Source organism: Ranitomeya imitator, chromosome 10 (genome assembly GCF_032444005.1).
Source record: "Ranitomeya imitator isolate aRanImi1 chromosome 10, aRanImi1.pri, whole genome shotgun sequence".
In the NCBI taxonomy this organism is placed as follows: domain Eukaryota; kingdom Metazoa; phylum Chordata; class Amphibia; order Anura; family Dendrobatidae; genus Ranitomeya; species Ranitomeya imitator.
In genome coordinates this window covers 99,528,849-99,555,572 of record NC_091291.1, presented here as the reverse complement: position 1 = coordinate 99,555,572, position 26,724 = coordinate 99,528,849, and the positions used below count along the sequence as shown (strand labels likewise).

General features: G+C 41.9%; 1 protein-coding gene across 8 annotated transcripts in view; it reads left to right on the top strand.

The window, feature by feature from the left end:
* Positions 1-26,724, top strand: part of CAMTA1 (calmodulin binding transcription activator 1) — a 2,164,810-nt gene that overhangs the window by 380,849 nt on the left and 1,757,237 nt on the right. The window lies entirely within an intron of this gene.

Sequence of the window (26,724 nt, the reverse complement as noted above, 5' to 3'; positions counted from 1 at the left end):
TCTCATATTTGACTAATCTTGGGGAGTGGGTCTTGTTTCTCAGAACTTTCACTCCTGTTGCCATCATCTGAGATAAGATAAAACATAAGGAAGAAAGTAGCCCAAATAGGGTCTTATCTGACATTCAATTGAAGTTATTTATCAGATTGTATCAGATTGTCTTCTTCAGGTCATTTCCTGAAGAAGAAGTGCTTGACACTTTGAAACCCGTTGACTAAAAACCACATGTTTGAATAAATCCCTGAGAATTGACGTCGTCCACACACAGCAGTGCGGGAGGCATCTACAAATTATTACCATCATCTAAGATAAATATTACAATTTTAGCTTTCAGCAGTCACCACTAGAGGGAGCTCAAGAGCTTACCGTTTTAAAATGACAGCGGGGAGCTACCGGTGTGAGACAAGTAATAACCGACGATCTGCTCTCCTGATCTACATGAGATACTCACACTGGTATCTCTCCCTCTCATCTCAAACAATTTCTGGAGGCAGATTGTCAGTGAGATCTATGTCCGGCCCATAGATCTTAACAGCTCATTTACATAAAATAAAAAACTTGTTTTTTTTCTGGAATAAGACATCGGATGGCAGATATCAAGGTATCATTTTATTCAGCTTCCTAAGACCTATGCGCCCATGTAGACGGCTCAGGAGGGTTGACCCTACCGATAGATTCCGTTTAAGACTTTTGTGTGTTTTCTATTCCCTTAGAAATGCACATTGAGAAGTTTTTTGGGCACATCTATGTGTTTGTCACATTTCAAACCTTTTCCATTGCCCTGATACACTAAGTTTAATATCGACCTACCGTTCCTATGGATCTGAACTAGTAGAAGAATGCTCAGACTTTTCTGGTGTCTACTCTGTCTGCGTGTTCCCCATGCCCGGTCGAGATCCCTTTTTATTTGACGCTCAGACTTGCCCTGGGGGAGGGCTGGCGGTTCTCGCTACCATGGATTAACAAGCTGGATAAACATCCCAGTGAGAAAACACAGCAGCCAGCTCTCAATCATCACTCTGAACCTTGCTCAATCTTGATAAATACATTCTGGCAAAATATTCCATCATGTTCTACATGTCTGAATGCTCTTGGATTCATGGATATGCAACAGTCTTGTTTTTTGCCTCTTAGGAAGTTGTTCTATTTTTTCTCTCTTTGTTTGCTATTACATGCTCCGACGAACTTGAGAGATATGAAGAAAAATATTACACAAATTGCAAATTGATAGATATGAAGTCTATACGTATTTTATTCATTCCTCGATGTACGCTGGGTCTTTATTGTGCTGCCGCTAGAATTCTGCTTTTGTGAAACGAGCATGAAAGAAGAATGAGATTAGGAAAACAGACACTGAGACATACAAAGTGGCTGCTAGGGATCCACACTCAGTTATATGACCTTAAAGGGGATGTCCACAAGCTAATTTGATGTTAAGTCCAGCATTTAAATATTATAACAGTCTGGCTCGGTTTTTCATTAAACAGAGTTGTAAGTCTATGCAGATTTAAATGATCAAACTTTGTCTGTCTGCAGACACCACTAGATGGCGCTCAGGAGCTTAATGCATACTGTTTATATACTGTGCTCAATAATAAAGCAGTATGCAGTCAGCTCCCCCTAGTGGTGGTTACAATCACACAGAATTGTATCCGTTTCCTTTCTTTGCAGGAGATCGGGAGCTCTGTATATAGAAAAATGGAGCTTGTACTATTATAAAGATATTAATTAGGACATTCATAAGAATTCATCTATTTGAATTTTCAAAAAAATGTTGCTCAAAGGGGTTATCCGGTCTTAAACTACAAGTCTGCAGTCACTCTATATGACTGTAGACTTGTGAATCCTCACATCATGTGCACTGTGCACTGGGAGGATTCCCTAGTGCCGGCGCAGGGATGTAACCTCAAGTATACAATACGCATTCTCCTGGTCACATTCCAACTAGACGGGAGCGATCTCGCTCAGTGCAAGTGTATTGGACATGTCTAGTGGGAACATGGCTGGGAGAATGCAGATCGCACCGTAGCTGTTCCCATCACCGCCATTACTGGAACCAGCCCCGGAGAATCCTTACAGCATGCAGTGCATGCAATGCGAGAATTCACAAGTCTGCAGTCATATAGAGTGACTGCAGACTTGTAGTTTGAGACTGGACAACCCCTTTAAGATGAGAAAAACAGCATGTGTTACTTTTTTTTCCAATTGAATGCATTGTACACATTTCTTCAGGATATGTAAAGCTTTAGTTGGCCACGATGATGGGTATCTCGAGTAGACAGCCGCCTAGGCTATCATTAGGTCCTTTGGTCAATGGGTCAAAAAGTATAAGGCTCTTTCTAACACACCAGAAGAGCTTGTCCCTGCCCCTGATTGTCTGAGATTGTCGATCATCATCTTTTCTGTTTCCATAATTTCTAAGAAAATATGGTCTCTAGTAGGCTTGAGCGAAACGGATCGGACAAATTCAAAAGTCGCCATCTTCGCGCCAAAGTCGTGTTTTGTATGATGCGTTTGGCACCATTTTTTCAGCCAATGAAGGAGCGTGGGCAGAGTGATGACATAGGTCTTAGGGGCGTGCACGCCTATCGCCATCTTCTCGCTTGAACGCTGTAGCGATTTGCAATGTGTAACACCAGCTTTTCGAGAGAGAGAGAGAGATTTCCCATTGACTTTGCATTGGGTTTCGTGTTTCGGTCGATCCCCGACTTTTCGTGATAATCGGCCGATTTCACTCGACTCGACTTTTGAGATAGTCGGGTTTCGCGAAACCCGACTCGACCCTAAAAAAGTAAAAGTCGCTCAACCCTAGTCTCTAGTCTTAAATGAGTGATTTTTTAAAATTAATTTTCCAGTTATGTGGAATCTCCAAATATTGGATTTGACTAACAGTAGTCAGATATATAAAAGGTGAGATGTGGAATTATCTACTAATGAAGAGTAAAACTTGCTCTAAGATTCTTTACCATTTATCAACTGTTGCAAACTAATCTAGAACTCGACAAATCCATCTACTCCTTTCTGAGGGTGGAGGGAGACATTTTTCTTCGTTTTTTTTATTTTTTCTCCCTAATTTTTATTGTGCACTAACAAATCTGAAATAAAAATGTCTGTCCAATATTGACTATACGTTTGATTTTCCCTAAACAAAGAAGTAAAAACGTATTTATTATTTTCAGCCAACCCGTTTCGGGGAAGGTTATCTGAACTTGCCGAGCGATATCTTGGCGAGTGCGTCTTTCATTGCACATTGCTTTCCTTGAGGTGTAAAGGATTCATTAATTCCGGGAATTTATCTGGTAATAAAAAGTGCTTAGAAAAGAAGCCACAATGCACTGAAGTCTGTCAAAATGTGACAGGCGAAAGTGTTGTCATTTATATGTAGGAAACTTCATGGCAGGTAATAGAAATGTATCAATATTTCTAAAAATATTCAAAATGCAGGGATAAATCCTGTCTTGCAGACATTAATTAAAATTTAATATTCAATGATTCAGCTATTTAGCATATAATACTGAGAAATGAAAGGCAATCACCCACAGCCGAGGAGGAATATCGTGATCTCTCAACTATCTGTGAAACCGAAATATTCTTTTTTTTTTTTTTTTTAAATGTAGGAAGGATACCAAGTTAGTGGTAGACTAGTCAGACTTCAACAGTATCTGAAAATACCAGGAAAAAGTATAACGATCGCAAAGTAGCAGAAAAATGGGCCTAAATTTATTAGAATTTATCAAAAAGTGGTGCCAAGGAAGAGTGGAGTTACATATACCCTCTGTTCAGCAGCACAGGGGCCCTTTAACCCTTTCATCCTAAAGCCTGACCTTCCAAATTTTGACCGGTGTCACTTTATGTGGTTCTAACTCTGGAACGTTTCAACGTATCCCACTGATGCTGAGAATGGTTTCTCGTGACATATTGTACTGCATGATAGTGGTAAAATTTGTTCCATGCGATTTGCAGCTATTTGCGAAAATAACAGAAATTTGGCAAAAATTCGGACAATTTTGTAATTTTGAAACTTTTAATTTGCATGCCCTTAAATCGTAGAGTGGTGTCACACAAAATAGTTAATTCTGCAATTCGACCTTTTTGGGTTCTCAATGAGATTGAAGTTGTTCTTGGAGGATGTTTAGTTCCCATACTTTATTCATGGCATTGTTCATGGCAAAATTGTGAGTGATACCCCTCCATGGATGAAAAGCCCCAGCACACGAATCATTCCAGAACGCTTTACTGTTGGCACGCCACAGGACTCACCTTTTTTTTCTCCAGCAACCACTCTTCCAGATGTCCCAGACGTAAGGGGACTTCATCAGAGAAAAAAAACTTTACGTTAGTCCTTTTTCAACCCAACCCTTGTACTTCCTGAAAAGGTATGTCTTAAGGCTGAGTCACACATAACGATATCGTTAACGATATCGTTGCAACGTCACGCTTTTGGTGACGTAGCAACGATCCCGCTAACGATCTCGCTATGTGTGACAGCGACCAACGATCAGGCCCCTGCTGGGAGATCATTGGTCGTTGGGGAATGATCAGGACCTTTTTTTGGTCGCTGATCACCCGCTGTCATCGCTGGATTGGCGTGTGTGACGCCGATCCAGCGATGTGTTCACTGGTAACCAGGGTAAATATCGGGTTACTAAGCGCAGGGCCGTGCTTAGTAACCCGATATTTACCCTGGTTACCATTGTAAAAGTAAAAAAAAAAACAGTACATACTCACATTCCGGTGTCTGTTACGTCCCCCGGCGTCCACAGGGTTAAAACTGCTTTCGGCAAGAGCGCTGCTAATGCACGCGCTCCGGCCGAGAGCTTCCCTGCACTGACTGTGTCAGCGCCGGCCGTAAAGCAGAGCACAGCGGTGACAATGGTAACCAGGGTAAATATCGGGTTACTAAGCGCGGCCCTGCACTTCGTAACCCGATGTTTACCCTGGTTACCCGGGTGCTGCAGGGGGACTTCGGCATCGTTGAAGACAGTTTCAACGATGCCGAAGTATTCCCCTGATTGTTGGTCGCTGGAGAGAGCTGTCTGTGTGACAGCTCCCCAGCGACCACACAACGACTTACCAACGATCACGGCCAGGTCGTATTGCTGGTCGTGATCGTTTGTAAGTCGTTTAGTGTGACTTAGGCTTTAGATGAAGCCCCCTTCAGACTGTTTGGGATATCTGGTAGATTGATTGTCAAGAGAAGAAAATGTGATCTCCATCATGAGTCTTGTGTCAACAGTAAAGCATCTTGAGACCATTCATGTGTGGGGGCTTTTTATCCATGGACGGCGCTCACTTACAATTTTACCTACCAACACTGCCATGAATAAAGAATGTGGCATAACCATCCTTCAACAAAAGCTTCTCTTAACAATCCGGGAGCAATTTGGTGATTAACAATTTTTCCATCATAATCGAGACCATGTCACAGCGCAAATGTGATAATTAAGTAACTAAGTGACTCGGTGAACAAAACATTGACATTTTGGGTCTATGGGCAGGAAGCCCCTCAGATTTCAATCTCATTGAGAACCTATGGTTAGTCCTCATAATGTGGGTGAACAAACAAAAATACAGAAATTATGATAAACTGCAAGTACTAATTAGACAAGAATATGCGGTCATCAGTCAGGATTTTGCCCAGAAGCTGATGTCCAGTTGCCTCAGGCGAAGGACAGAAGTTTTGAAAAATGTAACATAAGGGACAACACTGTAACTATTGAGTCTTTAAACAAACTTCAAGTATTTGGCAATAAAAGATGAAAAGATCTAAACACACTCAAGCAGCAAACTGTGTGATATCCAAAATTGTGTCCATCTCTAAACTTTTGGCCATGGCTGTAGTCTGTAACTATTGAGACTAATAGGTTTGATACTGACTTAACAGAAATGAGTGTAAAATGTTGCAGGTTGTTTAGTTGTTGTAAAAGGACAAATAATATATTAGAATCACCAATATTAACATAGCAAAATTTGCGCCATTTAAGTCCCATGAAGAACATAAATGAACGTCCCTGGAGAAGACGCTCACTGGTCATCAGCCAACTCCGGCTGCGGTGCTCTATGGCTTCTCTGGGTATAGAGACATAGACTAGTGTTCTGGGGAGTAAGGCACCTTAGCACCCTGATACTATCTTAATATTGCGGTGGACCTTCATCGTAAACTAGGGGTAGAATGTGACGGAACGTTAAGCCCTTCTGATCAGCCGTTGTTTCATTTCTCACATTTAGAGCTTCTGGAATTGATACATTTCCCTTCATCCAGAGTTCGTCCTTGTTTGTGTTGGAATTAATCAGTCGCATTGTTTTATATATATCTTATTTTTCTTCCCAGCAAAAGGCGGCTCTGCGGTTTTTATTTTATAGATTTTGTAAAACTGATTGGGGAAATACAGCCCATAATCACAACATTGGCCGCGCAAACATCGTAAAGATGATTATGTATACCAAGCCAATTTTCCTAGTGTCAGCTGCACTTTACGATGCCTTGGATTCCATATATTTGTTAAAACAATGTGACAAAAATCCATGCAATGTGTAGAATCAGAATCCCGGCCTGATATTGAGAACAGGGGGCTGTAGACGGTGCACCCGAGATCGTTAAAAGTCTGCAGTCAAGATGAACTCAATCAACATGGTGCATAGGACCCGTGTTCTCCATCATACATCTGCCTAGTAGAGCATCAGGCTACTAGTCCCATGAACAGTTTCCACAGGATTGGTGATAAATTTATGATGGGTGAGAGATTTGACCACTGGGGGACCCCCACCAATCTCGAGAACCAGGGACCCATGCCCCTGTGTAGACAAAGAGTTTAGTTTTCATGCATGACCATGGACAGTGATTGCACATGTGCACAAAAGCTCCATTCATACAGGGTTCTTGAGATCAGACATCCACCAGTCGCACATTTGTGACTTACTCTGTGGATATATGATAAATAGGACAATCTCTAATGTATCTATATAACCTTATAAATGGTCGATCTCTGCATAAGCAGTAAATAAAATAGACATAAAAATTATTTTAAAAATTGTAATTACCTGCAGCCACCACTAGATGGCGCTTAGAAGCTGTCTGTTTTACTTGACCTCAATGTATAAATAAGTATGCAGTAAGCTCCAGAGCTCCTCCTAGTGGTGACAGAATTGTATAACTTCACTTTTTTGCAGAAGATTTTGAGTTCTTTTGTATGGAAAAAATGGAAAACTAAGCCTTGCTAAGACATTTTTAAGAATATTAATCAGCAGCAAATGCTAGACATTGAACAAGAAAATAAATGTGCTTTATAAATTAAGTGCAATGCGGCCATGTAGTAGTTTTACTTCAGCTGGACAACCATAGGTTGAAGGCCACTGGTATTGAGGAACGGTACACGACTACAATGGGACTTGCCTTGCCAGTAAGATTGGCAGCCAGTTGTGAATTTATTACTACCTGTATAAATTATTAATACAATTTTTTTTTACTATGTGTAGGAATCCAAATGCAGTTAGTGCCCCCTAGTGGTGGCTTAAGGTAATCAAAATAAAAAAAAAAATCATATGAAAGGGAACTTTCCTATACAGACACTGAATGTTGAACATTAACCTTGGTAAAGTAGTAGTACTTTTTCCTGTGCGCTCCGTGGGTTATGAGGCCTTATAAATTCTATATGTGCTCTGCTGCGGCGATAAATGTTATTCATGCTGCAAAAAACAACAAGCAATTATTCTGAAACTAAACTCAATAAAAATTGAAATCTTAATCCATCCGAGCATCTTATTAGCCCCTTTCATCATCAATGATCGTTAATTTCGAAAGTAAAAAAACAAAAATAAAGAACCCACAAAATGCTATACTTTACTTGCCAAAAAACGTCCCCGTGGGTTCAGAATTCGGTGGCAGTCACCCAAAATTTTATTACTTTGAAACATACTCTACATCCATTCTGAAGTCTTACACAGTGTTGACATTTCAGCAAAGCTAAACACACATCTGCCCCTGGGTTTATGGCAAGAAAATCAAATGTCCCAAATGTTTTTATTGACTGGGTCATTTTTCACTAAAATTTCACACTCCGAGAAAATGCATTCTGAAAATGCCAAAATCTCAGCTGTCGGAGAGACACAAAGTCGCAGCGTTGATATATAAACTGGGCTATGACTATTTCAGTATTTAGCCGTTATTAGAAGCCGTCAGGTCATTAAGAATGATAAACAGCCGAGGTTTCCAGACAAGAATCGCACGTTTGGCTGAAATGCGAGTCATTTCATTTTTACCAGTAATAGACTGTGTACCACTGGGTAATGCTCCAATCTGCAGTGATATCTGACATTGTGCGAGAGGACAAAGCACTAGGAATAAAAATGGAGGCTGTAAAAACATTGTTGTAAAATTCATGTAAAAGGAGCTGAGCTAATTATGTGCAAGAGACGGCTCCATAAACTGGTGTAGTTTCTGGAGGTTGTAGTATGTTGCTTGCTATAGAATCACATTACTGATCCTGTACTGATCCTGAGTTACCTCCTGTGTTATACTCCAGAGCTGCACTCACTATTCTGCTGGTGCAGTCACTGTGTACATACATTACATTACTGATCCTGTACTGATCCTGAGTTACATCCTGTATTATACCCCAGAGCTGCACTCACTATTCTGCTGGTGCAGTCACCGTGTACATACATTACATTACTGATCCTGTACTGATCCTGAGTTACATCCTGTATTATACTCCAGAGCTGCACTCACTATTCTGCTGGTGCAGTCACTGTGTACATACATTACATTACTGATCCTGAGTTACATCCTGTATTACACTCCAGAGCTGCACTCACTATTCTGCTGGTGCACTCACTGTGTACATACATTACATTACTGATCCTGAGTTACATCCTGTATTATACTCCAGGGCTGCACTCACTATTCTGCTGGTGCAGTCACTGTGTACATACATTACATTACTGATCCTGAGTTACATCCTGTATTACACTCCAGAGCTGCACTCACTATTCTGCTGGTGCACTCACTGTGTACATACATTACATTACTGATCCTGAGTTACATCCTGTATTATACTCCAGAGCTGCACTCACTATTCTGCTGGTGCAGTCACTGTGTACATACATTACATTACTGATCCTGTACTGATCCTGAGTTACATCCTGTATTATACCCCAGAGCTGCAGTCACTATTCTGCTGGTGCAGTCACTGTGTACATACATTACATTACTGATCCTGTACTGATCCTGAGTTACATCCTGTATTATACTCCAGAGCTGCACTCACTATTCTGCTGGTGCAGTCACTGTATACATACATTACATTACTGATCCTGTACTGATCCTGAGTTACATCCTGTATTATACCCCAGAGCTGCACTCACTATTCTGCTGGTGCAGTCACCGTGTACATACATTACATTACTGATCCTGTACTGATCCCGAGTTACATCCTGTATTATACCCCAGAGCTGCACTCACTATTCTGCTGGTGCAGTCACTGTGTACATACATTACATTACTGATCTTCTACTGATCCTGAGTTACATCCTGTATTATACTCCAGAGCTGCACTCACTATTCTGCTGGTGCAGTCACTGTGTACATACATTACATTACTGATCCTGAGTTACATCCTGTATTATACTCCAGAGCTGCACTCAGTATTCTGTTGGTGGAGTTTCCGTGTACATACATTGCTTATCCTGTACTGATCCTGAGTTACATCCTGTATTATACTCCAGAGCTGCACTCACTATTCTGCTGGTGCAGTTACTGTGTACATACATTACATTACTGATCTTCTACTGATCCTGAGTTACATCCTGTATTATACTCCAGAGCTGCACTCACTATTCTGCTGGTGCAGTCACTATGTACATACATTACATTGCTTATCCTGTACTGAACCTGAGTTACATCCTGTATTATACTCCAGAGCTGCACTCGCTATTCTGCTGGGGCAGTCACTGTGTACATACATTACTGATCCTGTACTGATCCACAGTTCCATTAATTGCTATACTTTAGAGCTACATTTACAATTCTGTTTGCTATTTGGTTCAGAGCTGAGGTCTCCACATAAAAAATAGATAGATCACTGAGTTTTTTTCTGTCTGTGGATCCGGAGGCAGGAAGCTCCAGAGAAGTGCAACTGTGCTGGACTCTGTTGATTGTACCCTATATGGATTGAACTACAGGTCCTTCTCAAAAAATTAGCATATAGTGTTAAATTTCATTATTTACCATAATGTAATGATTACAATTAAACTTTCATATATTATAGATTCATTATCCACCAACTGAAATTTGTCAGGTCTTTTATTGTTTTAATACTGATGATTTTGGCATACAACTCCTGATAACCCAAAAAACCTGTCTCAATAAATTAGCATATTTCACCCATCCAATCAAATAAAAGTGTTTTTTAATAACAAACAAAAAAACCATCAAATAATAATGTTCAGTTATGCACTCAATACTTGGTCGGGAATCCTTTGGCAGAAATGACTGCTTCAATGCGGCGTGGCATGGAGGCAATCAGCCTGTGACACTGCTGAGATGTTATGGAGGCCCAGGATGCTTCAATAGCGGCCTTAAGCTCATCCAGAGTGTTGGGTCTTGCGTCTCTCAACTTTCTCTTCACAATATCCCACAGATTCTCTATGGGGTTCAGGTCAGGAGAGTTGGCAGGCCAATTGAGCACAGTAATACCATGGTCAGTAAACCATTTACCAGTGGTTTTGGCACTGTGAGCAGGTGCCAGGTCGTGCTGAAAAATGAAATCTTCATCTCCATAAAGCATTTCAGCCGATGGAAGCATGAAGTGCTCCAAAATCTCCTGATAGCTAGCTGCATTGACCCTGCCCTTGATGAAACACAGTGGACCAACACCAGCAGCTGACATGGCACCCCACACCATCACTGACTGTGGGTACTTGACACTGGACTTCAGGCATTTTGGCATTTCCTTCTCCCCAGTCTTCCTCCAGACTCTGGCACCTTGATTTCCGAATGACATGCAAAATTTGCTTTCATCAGAAAAAAGTACTTGGGACCACTTAGCAACAGTCCAGTGCTGCTTTTCTGTAGCCCAGGTCAGGCGCCTCTGCCGCTGTTTATGGTTCAAAAGTGGCTTTACCTGGGGAATGCGGCACCTGTAGCCCATTTCCTGCACACGCCTGTGCACGGTGGCTCTGGATGTTTCCACACCAGACTCAGTCCACTGCTTCCTCAGGTTCCCCAAGGTCTGGAATCGGTCCTTCTCCACAATCTTCTTCAGGGTCCGGTCTCCTCTTCTCGTTGTACAGCGTTTTCTGCCACATTGTTTCCTTCCAACAGACTTACCATTGAGGTGCCTTGATACAGCACTCTGGGAACAGCCTATTTGTTGAGAAATTTCTTTCTGGGTCTTACCCTCTTGCTTGAGGGTGTCAATGATGGCCTTCTTGACATCTGTCAGGTCGCTAGTCTTACCCATGATGGGGGTTTTGAGTAATGAACCAGGCAGGGAGTTTATAAAAGCCTCAGGTATCTTTTGCATGTGTTTAGAGTTAATTAGTTGATTCAGAAGATTAGGGTAATAGGTCGTTTAGAGAACCTTTTCTTGATATGCTAATTTATTGAGACAGGTTTTTTGGGTTATCAGGAGTTGTATGCCAAAATCATCAGTATTAAAACAATAAAAGACCTGACAAATTTCAGTTGGTGGATAATGAATCTATAATATATGAAAGTTTAATTGTAATCATTACATTATGGTAAATTATGAAATTTAACACTATGTTAATTTTTTGAGAAGGACCTGTATATGTTATCTTTTGTTTTTTTTTGTTTTTTCATCTTGCCAGACAAAGCCATGTTTGTGTTGTTGAACCCAGGACTGGTTTATTCTGTGTTTGACTAAACAGCACAAGATATGTTCCTGTGTCTACCTATGTGAGTAGCTGAGCGAGTCGCACTACCACAGTTGGTGGAGAATGCGGACAAGGTTCCAGAAACACATGTAGCGGCTACAGGGAAGTGTATGTCCTGGGTAAAGGTGGCTAGAGGGAAGGACAAATTCATCCACTCTCTTTCCAGGCCAGTGCAGACTTGGGTTGCCCAGGGTGACCCCCGGAATGCGGACGACCTGTTTGACCTAGTGCAGCGGTACCAGGTTGTCGAGAAATTCCTAGGGAAACAGGACACCATCACTTCCCTTACTGGAATACCCAAACGGGGGTGGGCTCACAGAGGATGAGACGTTGTCCGAGGAGGTCACCCTCTCTGATTTGTGTATGCCTGGAGAGAACCTTGGGACTGCTCAAATTAGAGACCTTACCTTAAAGGGGGCGTTTAACAATGTTATTGTCACTGACAGAGTTGCTCAAGAGTCGGGGGCAGACACCAGTTTCCCACACTTTGCAATTAATAGGGAGTTATTGTTTCGGGTGAATAAACTGAGGGGAGGAGAAATCGTGGAGCAGGTGTTGGTTCCAGATCACTATCAGGGGAAAGTTTTACACATGGCTCATTTGCATGTTTTGTGGGGATATCTGGGTGTAGAAAAAAATGTAGGAAAGAATGGCGAAAGTGATGTATATTGTTAAGGTGCATCTCCACTAGGCACAGGCAAGGGTGTATAACTGATCAGCGAGGCTGAGGCAGTTCCAGCCTGGAGACTGCTTACTAATGCTTATCCTTAAGGTCAAGACTAAGTTCCTAATCAAGTAGCAAGGCCCATATGAGGTGGTGGAAAAAGTCAGCAAAGTTAAATACAAGGTCCACTAGCTAGGGTGAAGGAAGTGTCACCAAGTATAGCACGTGAACTTACTGAAGCTGTGATGAGATCGGGAATCACTGGAAACTCCTTGCCTGGTAGCATGATCTGAAGCCAAGGTGGAGGATGTCACGATCGCAGAGACTCTAACAACGGCCCAGAAGCAACAGTGTCGAGAACTGCTGCATCAGAACTGTGACCTGTTCTCGTAGTAGCCAGGGTGTGCGCATGTGGTGGAGCATGATGTTCTGACAGAACCACATATAAGGGTAAACCTTAAGCCATATTCCCAAAGCATGCTGTGAGGTAATCTCAAACGAGGTGAAGAGAATGCTAGACCTCAGCGTGTCAGAATGTGGATAGTTAAGTCCCAACATCCTTGTGCCAAGGCCTAATAGGGAGTGACAGTTTTGATTTCCGCAGGCTCAATGAAGTGTCCAATTTTGACACATACCAGATGCCCGCATTGATTAACTCATTGAGAAGCTTGGCCCTGCAAGATACACCACCATCCAAACCTGACGAAGGGCTACTAGCAGATTACCGTGTTGACGAGTGCCAATGAGAAGATGGCCTTCTAGACACCTGATGGCTGTTTTCAATATACGAGTCTAAGGGGTAACGTTTCTCCTTATGGAGAGTGACATACCAGCTGGCTTGTCAAGGTAAGGAGGCTTATTCGCCATGCAATATAAAAGAATGCCTTTTGGACTGCAAGGTGCCTCTGCCTTCTTCTAGAGAGCCATGAATTGGATTCTAGCTCCGCATAAGTAGTAAGCCATAGCTTCCCTTGATGACATTGTGATCTTCAGACCAGATTGGGGTAGTCATCGTCCAAAGGTACATGCGATTCTGGAGGCTCTGAGAAAGGTTGGGTTTAAAATAAATCCCCAAAAATGTGCCATGGGGAAGGAATAGGCTAGCTACTTAGGCTACTTCATCGGGAGAGGCGAAATCAAGCCACAAGTAAACAAGGTCGAGGCAATCCAGGAGTGGCTGCAACCGCTTTCCAAGAAACAGTTGAGAGCGTTTCTTGGAATTGTGGGATATTACTGGCGGTTTATCCCAAATCTCACCATGATTGCGGCACCACTGATGGATCTCCTTAAAGGCACCTAATCAACGATGTCCATATGCTCTTCTGAGACAGAGATGGCATTCCAAGAGCTGAAGCTGGCCCTATGTAAACAGCTGGTCCTGGTCCAGCAAAGAATTTGTGGTCCAGATGAATGCTTCAGAAGTTTGCTTAGGAGCCATGCTGTCTCAAGAGATAAATGGTGAAGAACACGCCATCCTGTATCTGAGCTGGAAGCTTTCTTCCTGGGAGAAAAATTATGCCATTGTCGAGAAAGAGTGTTTAGCCATAAAATGGGCTATAGATACACTAAACTATTACCTACTAGGCCAGGGCTCCCCAACCTGTTGCTCAGGAGCCACATGTGGCTCGCGGTCCCATGAATTGTGGCTCGTGACTGTCTGCCAGCTTGATGCATTAGGTCCAGGTCTAGGAAACAGGTATGAAGACCACATCTCAAAATGGTGAATTTTGTCAGTAGCCCTGCACAAAATTGCAGATCCAGATGCACATTTACTGGTCTTAGGGGTTTAGAGATGTTTTAGGTATGGTAGGTAGGTTTCTCAAGAGAAAGGATACCATATCCGAAACGTTGCCACGCCGTTCAGGCATTAAAGCCCGTTTTTCTTTAATTTTTGTGCTGTTTTCCTTTTTTTATCTTTATTATTGGAAGCCATTTGAACATTGGTTGGGAAAGCGCTGCACGACAACTGCGGTAATACGTGATGCTGTTCCAATTTTGACTCGTAGATAATAGATAGATAGATAATTGATAGATAGATTGATAATACATAGATGATAGATAGATAAATACTGTAGATAATAAATATTAGATACATAATAGATATAGATAGATATATAGATAATATATAGATAGATAATAGATAGATAGATGATAGATAGAGAGATAAGATAGATATATGGTAAATAGATAATAGATAGATAGATAATATATAGAAAGATAGATAGATGATAGATAAATAGATGATAGATAGATGATAGGTGATAGATAGATAGATAGATAGATAGATGATAGATAGATAATAGATAGATAGGTAGATGATAGATAGGTAGATGATAGATATATAGATAATAGATAGATAATAGATATATAGATAATAGATAGATGATAGATAGATAGATAGATAAATATATAGATAGATAGGTAGATGATAGATAGGTAGATAGATAGATGATAGATAGATAGATAAATATATAGATAGATAGGTAGATGATAGATAGATAGATAGATAGATAGATAGATAGCTATAGATAGATAGATAGATGATAGATAATAGATAGATAGATATTTCAGATTTGACTCTCATAGTACCCAGATGAGAAGAAGTATTGTATTTGTTTGCAGACATCCTCTTTAATAATCAGATTACTTTTTCAGAATGTATTTAGAGGGTAATGCTTTTGACATGGATCCAATTCTCAGTGACAAGCTCAACTGGAAAGGCAGCTTTTATAAATTCATCAAATTATAATTTTATAAGAAGCATGTGCACATAGGATCAGCGCTCCGAGGAATTATAAAGCAGAGCCTTGTGCAAATGAGGTGTAGTTTCCAATGAAGAAGATAACTTAATTTATTGGTTGAAGAACCAGTTGAAATGATGCAAAGTGAGAGGTTTATAGAGAGAAGAGATGGGAAAGGAATACGTTTAAATGTTTGGCATGAAGATTGCATAAGTATCCACTCCCTTTACAGAAACTTTTGCAAAACAATGTAAACTGAATGCTTGAATCCATAGACGAGGAGGATTCTGCTGCATCGACCTTCAGAACAACTCGCGGGTTTTATTGATAATCTTGGAGAAGTGGCAACTGACAAATGGCTTGATAGCGGAGACAAATCCAAACAATGGCTCCACTGTGCAGAGAGTGAACGGGATTTAATTGAATTTTTTTTTTCCCCGTGAAGAAATTGCTTTGACCCTTGAAAAGTACTACAAGACATGTAAAAGAGATCATTGACTGAAGTCATATGAATTTTAATGTACTTTATTATCATATAACTTTTTATTGTACTTGAAGTTGTTTTTAAATTATAATTGTAATGGTGTCACATGTCTGGCATAGAGCTATCACTCACCGCTTTATACAACTCGGGGACTTCCATTTTAAGAGGCGCTGTGTTTATGAGAGAGATAATGAACAGCTTACAGCTAGGAGATATCATAATTTCCAAGCCGTGTAACAGAAATATCTTTGTTCTTCTCTGTATAATAGAAATGTGTAACAATGAAATTGTGGCGTCTTCCGGGCGGTTTTACAGATTTCTTAAAGGGGTATTCCATCCCCAGACATTTATGGCACGATCACATCTATACAGTGATAACTTCCTTCTGTGGCCGCCGATACATGGGCTTCTCTACTGACATTAGCACAACAAGCAGAATATCTACATGCTGCAGATTTGCCGATGTAATCCTTGCAGCTGCCCCATTAAAGTGAATGGGGCTTTCAGAAATTATTTGCATCCAGCCAAAATAATCTCAATGCTCATCCATTTTATAGTGCAGCATACTAGGAAACGTGAAATGTGAAATACACTGGGGCATTGGCTAGTTGAGTACCCTGGGTCTACTACGGGTGGTCTCATCCATTTTATAGGGCAGTATACTAGGAAACCTGAAACGCACTGGGGCATTGGCTAGTTACATAGTAACATAGTTATTAAGGTTGAAGGAAGACTTTAAGTCCATCTAGTTCACCCCATAGCCTAACCTAACATGCCCTAACATGTTGATCCAGAGGAAGGCAAAAAAAAAAAAAAACATGTGGCAAAGAGTAAGCTCCACATTGGGGAAAAAAATTCCTTCCCGACTCCACATATGGCAATCAGACTAGTTCCCTGGATCAACACCCTATCAAGGAATCTAGTATATATACCCTGTAACATTATACTTTTCAAGAAAGGCATCCAGTCCCCTCTTAAATTTAAGTAATGAATCACTCATTACAACATCATACGGCAGAGAGTTCCATAGTCTCACTGCTCTTACAGTAAAGAATCCGCGTCTGTTATTATGCCTAAACCTTCTTTCCTCCAGACGTAGAGGATGCCCCCTTGTCCCCGTCTCAGGTCTATGATTAAAAAGATCATCAGTAGTTAGTTGTTATTATTATTATTTATTTATATAGCACCATTAATTCCATGGTGCTGTACATGAGAAAAGGGGTTACGTACAGGGTTATAGATAACGTTTACAGTAAACAAATTAATAATGACAGACTGGTGCAGAGGGGAGAGGACCCTGTCCTTGCGGACTTACATTCTACATTCTAGTTGATTACTCCTGGTCTAGTATGGGTGTTCTCAATGGTCTCATCTCTTTTATAGTGCAGTATACGAGGAAACGTGAAATGCGCTGGGACATTGGCTAGTTGAGTACGCGTGGTCTAGCAATGGTGATCTCAGTGGTCTCATCTGTTTTATAATGCAGTATACTAGGATTTGTGAAACGCGCTGGGACATTGGCTAGTTGAGTACGCGTGGCCTAGCAATGGTGATCTCAGTGGTCTCATCTGTTTTATAGTGCAGTATACTAGGAAACGTGAAATGCGCTGGGACATTGGCTTGTTGAGTACGCGTGGCCTAGCAATGGTGATCTCAGTGGTCTCATCTGTTTTATAGTGCAGTATACTAGGAAACGTGAAATGCGCTGAAACATTGGCTTGTTGAGTACGCGTGGTCTAGCAATGGTGATCTCAGTGGTCTCATCTGTTTTATAGTGCAGTATACTAGGATTTGTGAAACGCGCTGGAACATTGGCTAGTTGAGCACTCGTGGTCTAGCACTAGTGGTCTCAGTGCTCTCATTAATTTTATAGTGCAGTATACTAGGATTCATGAAACGCTCTTCTGGGACATTGGCTAGTTGAGTACTCATGGTCTAGGACTGGAGAGCTCAGTGCTCTCATACATTTTATAGTGCAGTATACTAGGATTCGTGGAACACGCTGGGGCATTGGCTAATTGAAAACTTGTAGTCTAGGACTGGTGATAGTGCTCTCATCCATTTTATAGTGCAGTATAATAGGATTTGTGAAACGCACTGGGGCATTGGCTAGTTGAGTACTCGTAGGCTAGGACTGGTGATCTCAGTGCTCTCATCTGGTTTATAGTGCAGTATACCAGGAAATGTAAAACGCGCTGGGACATTGGCTAGTTGAGTACTCATAGTCTAGGACTGGTGATAGTGCTCTCATCCATTTTATAGTGCAGTATACTAGGAAACGTAAAACGCGCTAGGTCATTGGCTACTTGAGCACTCGTGGTCTAGCACTGGTGGTCTCAGTTCTCTCATCCATTTTATAGTGCAGTATACTAGGATTCATGAAACGTGCTGGAACATTGGCTAGTTGACTACCCCTGGTCTAGCATGGGTGATCTCAGTGCTCTCATCCATTTTAATAGTGCCGTATACTAGGATTCGTGAAATGCGCTGGGGCATTGACTAATTGAGAACTCGTAGTCTAGGACTGGTGATAGTGCTCTCATCCATTTTATAGTGCAGCATACTAGGATTCATAGAACACGCTGGGGCATTGGCTAATTGAGAACTCATAGTCTAGGACTGGTGATCTCAGTGCCCTCATCTGTTTTATAGTGCAGTATACCAGGAAACGTAAAACGCGCTGGGACATTGGCTAGTTGACTACCCCTGGTCTAGCATGGGTGATCTCAGTGCTCTCATCCATTTTAATAGTGCCGTATACTAGGATTCGTGAAATGCGCTGGGGCATTGACTAATTGAGAACTCGTAGTCTAGGACTGGTGATAGTGCTCTCATCCATTTTATAGTGCAGTATAATAGGATTCGTGAAATGTGCTGGGGCATTGGCTAGTTGAGTACTCGTAGTCTAGGACTGGTGATCTCAGTGCCCTCATCTGTTTTATAGTGCAGTATACCAGGAAACGTAAAACGCGCTGGGACATTGGCTAGTTGACTACCCCTGGTCTAGCATGGGTGATCTCAGTACTCTCATCCATTTTTATAGTGACGTATACTAGGATTCGTGAAATGCGCTGGGGCATTGACTAATTGAGAACTCGTAGTCTAGGACTGGTGATAGTGCTCTCATCCATTTTATAGTGCAGCATACTAGGATTCATAGAACACGCTGGGGCATTGGCTAATTGAGAACTCGTAGTCTAGGACTGGTGATAGTGCTCTCATTCATTTTATAGTGCAGCATACTAGGATTCATAGAACACGCTGGGGCATTGGCTAATTGAGAACTCGTAGTCTAGGACTGGTGATAGTGCTCTCATCCATTTTATAGTGCAGCATACTAGGATTCGTAGAACACGCTGGGGCATTGGCTAATTGAGAACTCGTAATCTAGGACTGGTGATAGTGCTCTCATCCATTTTGTAGTGCAGTATAATAGGATTCGTGAAACGCGCTGGGGCATTGGCTAGTTGAGTACTCGTAGTCTAGGACTGGTGATCTCAGTGCCCTCATCTGTTTTATAGTGCAGTATACCAGGAAACGTAAAACGCGCTGGGACATTGGCTAGTTGACTACCCCTGGTCTAGCATGGGTGATCTCAGTGCTCTCATCCATGCGCAGTATACTAGGATTCGAGAAACGCGCTGGAGCAGATTTACTTTTGTTTTCCTTATTTACAATTTGTCTTTGCAAGATTTCCAGAGCTTGCAAAAGGTTGAATCACTGGTCTATAAACACAGAGCACAACATTACAAACCTCACCAGGCAAAAAGCACAGTGAACTGTGAAATTCTCTTGACAGCAGAGATTTCTGACTAGTTTTTTTTTTCTTAGTCTTCTTCTATCAACTTGAGACTTTGAAAATTCATTGTTTTCATGGAGAGGATGGAAACCAAAGTGTCAGGCAGGTACGATGGTAATATACAAGCTGATGTGTTTCAATGTACTAGTCTTTTCCTTTGAAAACCTCCAAACCAGGCTTCTGCTGTGTTCTTGTTCATGACGGGCAAAACACAGAGTTGTGTATATTAGGTTTTAAAACTTGTTTTATATCCTTTGAATTGAGCTGAGACGCTCTGTTCAAGAAAATCCTGACCTTTTTCAGATGTCTGCTTTCAGCACAGATGTAGCAGAGCTATTTTTTTTATTTAGCTTTAAGCAATATGAGCATCTGATATATTTAAAGGAACTAAATCACATTTTAAAAAAAGGGAGGAAAACTTTTTTTTTTTCTTTAAATGGCTCCTCTCTTGTGAATGGCGGTGACTGGTATTGCAGGCTAATTAAATGTAATTGAGACATGTATCCTTCTGATTTTGACAGTATTTTTCAGCCAAAGTGTATCTTTAAAACAACTCTACCTGCAAGCCTATATAAAATCATAGATAACAGATTGTGATTGCAGAAATAGTTCTGCCCGAAAGATACTTAAGCCCGATTCATCAAACAGTTTGGGGAATTTTATTCCAGCTCCACCAACTTTTTCAAAAGTGGGCATAGCTTATCCTGGATGGGGGAAAAACAAGCGTGGCCAACAAATCGGTATAATTTATGCCTTAAATGAATATTGCTACTGAAATATACTTGAGTACATTTCTTACACTGCCACACAGCAGCTACAAGATGCATCAAGTTCATTAAGAAGAGATCAGATCTTAAAGTGAACTAGTCAGCACAATTTTGCCAAGTAAAGAGAAAGCTGTAACACTGATTAAATTGATGCTTTTGGTGAAGAAATCCGCTTTGTGGCTCTTCTTTAATCACCATTTGAAGTCTTCTGCTTATTAGATTTTGGTGCACAGGGGCCGGACTGTGCAATTGGTCTTCTCCCACCTCTCTGCCTGTGCTTCTGGTGTTTTTTCCTGATTTATCCTGTTCCCTGACCTCGGCTAGTTTGTTGATGTTTCTCATGCCTGAAGATTTAGTTCCTCCCGTATTACCTTGATCTGACCCAGTTACTTGGTTCTTACCAGCTTGCTCCACTGAACAACTAGCTAACTTTGTGGCCTTAGCACAGGAACCATTGTGTAAGTCCAAATCCCTGAACAGGAGATAAAGAGTGAAGGCTAGGGATGAGCGAATCCGTGGAAGTTTGGGTTCTGGACCATGATCAAAAATTTATTCCAAAATTTAGTTTGGGTACCAATTCCCGAACTTGAACCAGAACTCAAACCCCTTTGAAAGCAATGGAGCCAAACTTTTGAGCTTTGTCTCTCTCTTTCTGTCTCTCTGCAATGGACTTCCATGGAACTCTGAACATTGCAACGGACTTCCAGGAGAAGTTAGTGTTTGGCGTTTAGCACCGGACACCAACTGTCTAGTACGAACCCTAAATTTTTAGGGCCATCACAATCCTGGGTTCTGGAAAATGGAGTAACTTGCACCAAGCCCGGTTTGTGGTAGCCATTTTGGAGCTGCCAGGTGACTAAGAACAGTGCTCACATTACAAAAAGAAGACGGACTGCCAGTATAGTGAGGTTTCAGGTTCCAAAGCATATTGAAGTCAATGAAAAGGAGATAGGAGAGAAGTGAGGATTACAGCGTGAGGCTGAGAAATTAATTGTGCAGATTCTACCTAACATATCCCAATGCTGCATTCACAGCTACACAGCTGAGGACTGCTACCAAGCAGAAAAAGAGCAGGAACCACTCATGTCTATGAGTGGTGTTTATGGGAGAGATCATAGCAGCCAGTCTCCACCCTCTAGCTCAGAGTCAACTGAAAACTTGATCTAGAGCCTGCAGAGGGGAAAACTGGATAATAAATGGAGGATACAAGTCATATTAAGACTAGAAATAGTGTTTTTCCTCATGCATACAAAGGGAAGCTTGTTCTGAAAAGTTAGTAGAAAGGATATGTTCCCTTTAAATCACACAAATTATGTACTGCCATAAAGGATACTGTAAGCACATCTCCAACTGAAGGTATATTCATGCATCTGGCTTGTTCTGTATGTTCACCCATGACTCAAAAAGCCTGGGAATTTGTTGAACTAGCACCAGTGGCAATCTAGTAATATTTGAAATGCTGACGACAAGAGGATGTGAATTTATTTTGTCAAACACGTATTATACAGTGTAAAAGACAAGGTACAGCTAAGCCTCAACAAATCTGTAGAGTTCTAAGGATGAAAAACGGAGCACAATGATAATGTCCTATATGCATAGTAAGTTTCATGGCATACACCACTCAGATGGCTTCAGACACAGAACACAAAGCAACTAAACAGCAGAATGGGCCATTCCGATAATCTAATTCAGCAGACAACATCAGAATGAAAATGCATGAATGAGAAAACCAATTACAGCTCTCGAGAGTTATGACCGGAGAACTCATTAGAATGAGTAGCATCTTAAAAGGCAGTACAGAATGTTTCAGCGTGCGCGAGCTCCTGCATCTGATTGTCCAAGGCCGGAGACTTCTAGCTGTCATTGCGAAACATTCAGCCATCGCATGTGGTTGCCATGTTTTCCTAATGGACATCCCTCTGCGTTTTAGGAGAAAATTTAATTGAAGAGGACTGAATAATATGAAATGAAGCCGGTTGATGTACGGGATGTATGCTAAGATTAATGGCATGGACTGGAGTATTCAATTTCTATTGGTCGGTTTGGAAATTAGGGACAATTCCAAAAATTGCATAACGAGCATTGGATACTGGGTGATGGATTATGATGTAGGTCCACAAAAAGAAAACTGAATAATAAGTAAAAGGCACAGTAAATATTCTATAGCTGAAACTTAATAATAAACGGGCAGAGCTTTGGAAATTGGGGGAAGGAACAATTAAATAAAATTGCAAAATAAGCATCATGAACAAATTATAATGCAACTTACTTGAATTGACGGAATGCATGCTTTTTGTCTCCAGGTGTATGAATGCTCTGAGACAATGCTTGGGTATGTACAGTATGTAAGGGTATACAGCTCCATTATCCATATCTCCATGGTACACAGCCTTTTAGGCTTTAAGCTCTAGTGCACAATACCATTGGCCAAGCACAGCATAACACCACTGAAGCAGACCGCCAAACTGGTGCAGAGATCCGGAGCGCAACAGGTAAACTTCACCATAAAACTCTTATGGTGTCAACAGAAGTCCTAGCGGATCAGATCTACCCAAAGTAACCAGTGCCCAATCAACTAGATTTCACCTTACTCTAGAAAACAAACAAAGAAGGAAAAATAGTGTTACGCCCTTGAAATATAGATTACTTATCAAAAACTTCATTAAAAATAACAGCCCCATCACTCGTTTCGATGATCAACCTTCATCTGGGGGTGGCATCATACCAGCAGGAAATGGTATAAATATAAGTCTCCACCATTCTGGACTTTGCAGAGAGTAAGTCATGCCCTTAAGCAAAGGCTGAATCACTGTCCTAATCAAATATCCTCAAAAAGGCAAAAGGATTCTTTTGCACCCTCTTGGCATCTTGCACCCAATGGACCATAAGAGCAATGTTGTGGTTTCACACTCTGCTCTATGCCAACTGTTCTTCAGAGCCCAACCCAACTCCATAGACTTATAGACTTACATTTGGCCTTCACCATAGCCCCACTAGTGCACAGCTAAGCTAACACCGCCATATTTGTCCACACAGTACCACAAACATAAAGGAAGCCACTCACAAAGCCCATCTGATTGGACTTTAGAGTCTTACAGATCTCCCCAGCCTCGTTGGTGCACAATTACACAGACTTTGTGAGATATATGCATTGCTAATTTACCTATATTGGACGCATAATTTTTACCGGACTGTATAGTCTATATTTGCTCTAAGGAAGCATTGTCAGTGGGAAAATGCATGATGCAATTAAACTAATAAATTTGTTGTGAAAGGGAATGTAGTGTTTCCAAGGTCTGCCTGGCATTATCATTCAGGATGAAGATGCTTAGCAGCACAATAACTCTGAAACTGTGTTTAAGGTTGGTACCTATGCCACCCACACGGTGTCATGGAAATACAGTGTGCACACTAATACCTTTGGCATTCTTTTCAACCATCGCTTTCTGTTCTTTCCCTTTATTTGAAGTCAAGGCCAACTATCTACTATGATACATTTCATTAACTCCATGAGAACATTCCCCGATTCTCTAGAAGACTTTCCCAGCTGACCAGACTGGGGCCCTGCACCGTAAATATGATCGGCTACTGATTCTATATCATACCTCAAACTAGATACTACTTGTTTGTGTTGTGAAGTTTTAGTGCTCATTTAGTTTTTTTTGTTTGGATCACATTCATGCTTCCATAAATCCTGCATAAAATTGTACAGAGCTGTAATACTTCCAATGAGAACTCTACTACTGCTCCACCTTATGGGGCTGACAACCCTTCTTCTGCAGCACCACCAAGCTTCTTCAAGCTGAGACAACCTTTTAAAGGCAACCTGTCAGGCACTCTAGGGTCACTATGCTAATTACTTAAAGGTACCTTCACACTAAATGATATCGCTAGCGATCTGTGACGTTGCAGCGTCCTGGCTAGCGATATCGTTCAGTTTGACACGCAGCAGCGATCTGGATCCTGCTGTGACATCGTTGGTCGGGGCTAGAAGGCCAGAACTTTATTTCGTCGCTGGCTCTCCCGCAGACATCGCTGAATCGGCGTGTGTGACGCCGATTCAGCGATGTCTTCGCTGGTAACCAGGGTAAACATCAGGGTACTAAGCGCAGGGCCGCGCTTAGTAACCCGATGTTTACCCTGGTTACCATCCTAAAAGTAAAAAAAACAAACGCTTCATACTTACCTTCCGCTGTCTGTCCTCCGGCGCTGTGCTTTCCTGCACTCACTGTGAGCACAGCGGCCGGAAAGCAGAGCGGTGACGTCACCGCTCTGCTTTCCGGCCGCTGTGCTCACAGCCAGTACAGAGAAGCAGAGCGCCGGGGACAGACAGCGGAAGGTAAGTATGAAGCGTTTGTTTTTTTTACTTTTAGGATGGTAACCAGGGTAAACATCGGGTTACTAAGCACGGCCCTGCGCTTAGTAACCCGATGTTTACCCTGGTTACCGGCATCGTTGGTCGCTGGAGAGCGGTCTGTGTGACAGCTCTCCAGCGACCAAACAGCGACGCTGCAGCGATCCGGATCGTTGTCTGGATCGCTGCAGCGTTGTTTAGTGTGAAGGGGCCTTAAGTGAAGTAGTAGAAGCCAACTTTAAATCTATATGTAAATGAAGCCGCAAGTGAAGCAAGGTCCTGATGGTTCCTGGTAAGTGCACCGATCCTCTGCATTATTTCACTCTTAGTGCCAACTAACACAATAAATGACATCACGCTTTCCACTATCACAAATCCGCTGCCTCATAGTAACCCTCGACTCCGTCTTTGAAAGCGAACATTCAAGTCCTTACAACATCCTGCCGCTTCCAATACAAAAATGTTTCCAGAATTCTTTCTTTTCTCAACCCTGAATATACTAAAACGTTATTGCATGTCCTCTCCTGCCTTAACTACTGCAATATCCTCCTCTGTAGCCTCCCAGTTGACACTCTCGTTCTTCTCCAGTCTATACTTCACTTTGCTGCCCTACTAATCCACCCTTCTCCTGTCTACTCCTCCACTTCTCCCCTCAGCAAATCCCTTCTTTGGCTCCTAATTCACCAATGTATTCAGCTCAAACTGTTAACATTAAACTACAAAGTCATCAATAATCTGTCTCCTCCTTATATCACCTTACTAATCTCCCGATATCTTATCATGTGAATTCTTCAGTCCTCCAAAGACTTCCTTCTCTCCTCCACACATATACGTTCCTTACCCAATCAACTGAAATACTTTTCCCAAGTATCCCCCATCCTCTAGAATTCTGTGCCCCAACTTGTCAAATTATCCACCACATTCTGAACTTTCAGCCAGAATTTGAAAACCCATTTCTTCAAGAAAGCCTACAGCCTGCAATGACCATGCTGCCACCTCATCACCACCAGAGCTGCCACAACCTCCCAAACTTACTGGTTTCCTTCACCATTATCCTGTAGTCACTAAGCCCACAAGAGTAGGGGTCTCTCCCCTCTGTACCAGTCTAATTTTTAATTAGTACATTGTAATCTATATTCTTATTTTGTATGTAACCCCACCTTTTGTACAGAACCATGGAATCAATGGTGCTCTAGAAAAAAATAATAATCCCATGTTCTTGATTGTCATCTGTTCAAGCATAGCTGAACAATCATAAGTAGTGTTGAGCGATACCGTCCGATACTTGAAAGTATCGGTATCGGATAGTATCGGCCGATACCCGAAAAATATCGGATATCGCCGATACCGATATCCGATACCAATACAAGTCAATGGGACATCAAGTATCGGAAGGTATTCTCATGGTTCCCAGGGTCTGAAGGAGAGGAAACTCTCCTTCAGGCCCTGGGATCCATAGGGATGTGTAAAATAAAGAATTAAAATAAAAAATATTGATATATTTACCTCTCCGGCGGCCCCTGAACTCAGCGCGGGTAACCGGCAGGCTTCTTTGTTCAAAATCAGCGCTTTTAGGACCTGAGAATCACGTCCCGGCTTCTGATTGGTCGCGGGCCGCCCATGTGACCGCCACGCGACCAATCACAAGCCGCGACGTCACCGCAAGCTATTAACGCGCTCATTTTTAAAAATGAGCGCGTTAATGACTTTCAAAGACGTAGCGGCTTGTGATTGGTCGCGTGGCCGCGACCAATCACAAGCCGCTACGTCTTTGAAAGTCATTAACGCGCTCATTTTTAAAAATGAGCGCGTTAATAGCTTGCGGTGACGTCGCGGCTTGTGATTGGTCGCGGCCACGCGACCAATCACAAGTCGCTACGTCTTTGAAAGCCATTAACGCGCTCATTTTTAAAAATGAGCGCGTTAATAGCTTGCGGTGACGTCGCGGCTTGTGATTGGTCGCGTGGCGGTCACATGGGCGGCCCGCGACCAATCAGAAGCCGGGACGTGATTCTCAGGT